The sequence below is a fragment of the Nicotiana tabacum genome, chromosome 5 (genome assembly GCF_000715075.1).
Source record: "Nicotiana tabacum cultivar K326 chromosome 5, ASM71507v2, whole genome shotgun sequence".
In the NCBI taxonomy this organism is placed as follows: Eukaryota; Viridiplantae; Streptophyta; class Magnoliopsida; order Solanales; family Solanaceae; genus Nicotiana; species Nicotiana tabacum.
This window is the reverse complement of record NC_134084.1, coordinates 20,555,735-20,560,352: the sequence shown is the minus strand read 5'-3', so window position 1 is coordinate 20,560,352 and position 4,618 is coordinate 20,555,735.

Below are 4,618 nucleotides of genomic sequence, written 5' to 3'. Positions count from 1 at the left end.
CAAGTGGGGTGACTCCACCAGAATTCACAGCTGACCATAGAAGAAGGTTCTTACATGATGTGAGATTCTACATGTGGGACGAGCCTTTTCTATACAAGCAATGCACAGATCAATTGGTAAGAAGGTGTGTCCCTGAGGAGGAGATGAATGCAATATTGTATGGCTGTCATTCCTCTCTTTATGGAGGTCATCATGGTGGAGCCAGAACTGCACAAAAGGTTTTGCAATCAGGTTTTTACTGGCCAAAATTATTTAAAGATGCACATGCTTTTGTTAAAACTTGTGACAGGTGCCAAAGAACCGGAACGATCACGAAGAAGCACGAGATGCCTTTACAAAATATTTTGGCAGTAGAGCTCTTTGATGTCTGGGGAATAGATTTCATGGGACCATTTCCGTATTCTAATGGGCACAGATATATTTTGGTTGCAATGGATTATATGTCTAAGTGGGTTGAGGCCATTGCTCTTCCTACTAATGATGCGAAGGTAGTGGTAAGTTTTGTGAAGAAACACATTTTCACACACTTTGGAACTCCAAGGGTGTTGATAAGTGATGGAGGAACACACTTTTGCAACAAATTGTTGAAAAATATTCTAGCAAAATATGGTGTAAGACACAAGGTTGCTACTGCATATCACCCTCAAACGAATGGTCAAGTTGAAGTGTCAAACAGGGAGGTAAAATAGATTTTGGAGAAAACTATGAGCGCAAATAGGAAAGATTGGTCCGGTAAGTTAGAAGATGCATTATGGGCTTACCGAACTGCATACAAGAATCCAATAGGTACTTCTCCATATAGGTTGGTTTATGGAAAAACATGTCATTTGCCTGTTGAGATAGAACATAAAGCTTATTGGGCAATCAAAAAGCTAAATATGAATATGGACTTAGCTGGAAAAAAAAGACTGCAACAACTCAATGAACTTGATGAGTTTCGGTTGCATGCTTATGAAAATGCCAAGTTATATAAAGAAAAGACCAAGAAGTGGCACGACAAACACATCCAACATCGTGAGTTTGAGCCGGGTCAAGAAGTTCTCTTGTTCAACTCAAGGCTAAAGCTTTTTCCTGGAAAGCTTAAGTCCCGTTGGGCAGGCCCTTTTGTTGTAGTAAGTGTAACTCCTCATGGAACAGTTGAATTGCGAAACATTAATTCAACAGGCACGTTCTTGGTAAATGGTCAACGAATTAAACACTATTGGGGTGGTGACATTCAACGTCACAAAACCTCAGTAGATTTAATTGATGTATAATGCAATATGGCGTCGTGCCGCGACGTAAAACAAGGCGCTGGTTGGGAGGCAACCCAACGATTGTGGTATTTGTGAATATATAATTTTTTTATGTACTAATAAATGTAGGTGAACAAGCGCAAATGCTAAAATAAAAAAATGCTATTGTTAAAAAAATAAAAAAAAATAAAAAAAAAAATAAAACTTTCTTCGCGAACTATATAGTTCGCGCACCTTTCTGCCGGGTGTAACTGAAATGCGCGAACTATCGTGCGAACTATATATTTCGCGCACCATTCTGCCTGAGAGCACTAAACGCGCGAAGTATCGCGCGAACTATATAGTTCGCGCGCCTGGACGAGCCTATCAGCCTGGAATTTTTCAGGCATTTTATTTTCTGTTTTGTCTTTGTTTTACTTTTTGTTTCTTTTATTTTAGTAAGATAAATAGTTAATACCCCTTCCCCTTTCATTAAACCCAACCCAATACCTCCAAAACACAATCATCTCTTCCAAACCAACAAAACCCCCTAACTTTCATAACTTCAAGCACTCATCTCATATCTCAAAATCATTAGGGCTCCTTCCCTAAAATCATTAGCAACTTCACCCCACCTCACGAATTCTAACAAGGTATGAACCCTAGTTTTAGTTTTCTTTAGTTTTATGTTTTTCTCTTGCTATTTTCAGATATTAAGTTTCTTGTTGAATTTTAAGCCATTAATATAGTTGTATCTTGTTATTTGGGTTTCAAACTTGGTAAAATATATTGTGGGGTTAGTTTGTTGTAAGTGTGGGGTGCGTTGTACTTGAATTGGGTTATGAATGAACTTTTGTGCGAAGCCAATGTTGCAAGACCATTAGAAAAAAGCTGTGAGAGCCTACTGCCCACAAGGTGTTTGTGGAAAAGCCTCAATGAGCATGATTATGTAGTTATGACCAATTTTGCGTGTGAAGTCTGAGTAACCGCAGCAAGTCATTATAGTTTTGTTGGGCTGAGTTAATATGTCCACGTTTTGCAGGTATTATGGCACCAAAGAAAAAGCGCCAAGCCACATGTCCATCATCAAGCTGCCAAAGGGCAGCTCCAGCGCGCTCTTATGACAACACCAAATTTGTCTCCCTTGAGGCTCATAACCGTTTTATAGCAAAGGCGGCTAAGAAGGCAATTGCGGAAAGGGGCATCAACATCAACAAGGTCAAGGAACGATGCCCCCACATGTTCAATGAATTGATGGAGCGGGGGTTGCAAGCTTTCATTGACGAGCCAGGGGAGGCTAATGAAATGGTGGTACGATAATTCTATGCCAATCTACCCGAGCATGTCCACCAGGTGGTCACAGTGCGCCAGAAGGAGGTAGATGCCTCCATTGAGGCGATACACGCAACTTATCAACTGCCCGGCCCTCTGCCTGAGAACTCGGACTTTTATGAATATGGGCGCCATCCAACCGATGCCAAGTGGGAGCGCTTCTTTGATGAAATTTATGAACCAGGGAAAACGGTAGAATGGCTAGAATCTGGAGAGAAGTTCCATTCATCCGTCTTAACTCAAGAGGCGAAGTGCTGGCTGTACGTGATCAACAGTCGTCTTATCCCCTCCACAAATACTACAGAGGTGAATGGACCCCGGGCTGCGTTGATTTGGTGTTTCATCAAGGGCCTTCCCTTCGACATGGCCAAAGTGATCCATGACGAGATGTTCATCAGATGCCCCCAACGCCAGTATGGTTTCTTTTTCCCTTCTTTTGTGACTAGGCTTTGCAGGAATGTGCAGGTGCCTAAAAACATTCGTGTGGACGGGCTGGTAAGAAAAAGCCACAAGATCCGACCTGGCCCGAACACCATGGAGACAGCCTCAGCAACAGAGATAGGTAAAGAGAATGAAAGTGGTTCGGACGCTTCGGAGGAGGAAGAGCATATGGATGTGGAGGGAGAAGCACTGGCTCAAGCACCCAGAAGATCAGCTGCAGCACTATCACGCGCAACATCCTCTTCAAGAAGTGCCAGAGTATCCCGGTCCACCACATTGGAACAAGAGGTGGCTGATATACGCACTTCCATGCATGATTTGAACACTCGTGTGGACGCAATAGCTGACCGACAAGTCAAGTCAGAAAAGAAGTTCATGGGTTGGCTGCGAGCTTTGGGGCGTGCGTGCAACGTGAATCCCGAAACCGTGTCCGATCAAGAGTGACTCCTCGGGGAAGTATCTCTGCTTCATCTCTTGTTTATAATGAATGACATGGGGACATGTCTCGCTTTAAGTGTGGGGTGGAAGGATGGTAGTAATTATTATGGATTTTTAGGTTGTTTCAATTGTTTTGGATTGTTGGAATGTTTTGGTGGTGTGGTACAATATATAATGTTTTGGGATTGCGTGATTATTTCACTTTTGTTTTTAAATGTTTTGGTGATTTAGTATTGTTGGAGTAATTGTTCTTTGTTTTTAAATGTTTTGGTGATTTAGTATTGATTGGAGTAATTGTTCTTAAACATATTTTTTTAGTAGTTATATTGGCGCGGCCCGATGACGGATTCTTTTAGATAGGAGTTCTTGAGGGACTGAGCTCATAGAAAACAACAAAAAGATTTTTGTTTTTAGTTTGTATTTTTAGGTAGTATAACAATTCCCCCTTGGTTTTTCTTTAAGTCGCGGTTCTTTTCCAAGGGTTTATCTTGAACCGGGCAGAGGTAGTTTTATTTATTTATTTGACTAAAATAAGGAGCTATAAGCTATAGAAAAGTGAACCCATAGCGTTGACACACCTGAACACAATAGACCCTAGAGTGTAACGCTTAGTCTTAATTGTTGAATCTCACTGAAAGTGACTTAATTTGTATGTTTGTACTGAATTGAATGCTCGTAATGGAGTGTCTTGATGAGCTGATCTGGAATGAGTCATATGCCATGTGTGGTGAGTATTTGTGTAGTCCATGTATTGTACTTGTGTCTAGAACTTGCCCGGTATGTGAGTTGAAGCGAAATTTGAGGTGATGCTCGGTTTGAAAAATGATGTTAGGCTTTCTTTGACCTTTTTGAGCTTAATTGCTTATTAAAAATAAAATTTGTCCCTAGTTAACCCTTTTGAGCCTTCAGACTTTTTGTTTGGCACCCGTATTATAAGCCTATACCCTTTTGTTCTTAATTGACAGTATTTTGATCATTTTACCTCTTAAAGCACTTTAATTGTGAGAAGAGCGCTAAAAGAAGTAAGAACAAAATAAGTGTGGGGTGGCTTTTGAGTGGAACCAATAAAAGGATGAAAGGTGCACTTATGTTGTAAACGAATACACCACTAGCAGAAATTGAGTGACAAAGAAAAAAAAACAAAAGATGATTACATTGTGTTTTGCTCTAGCTAGTGGGAATGAATTAATAGA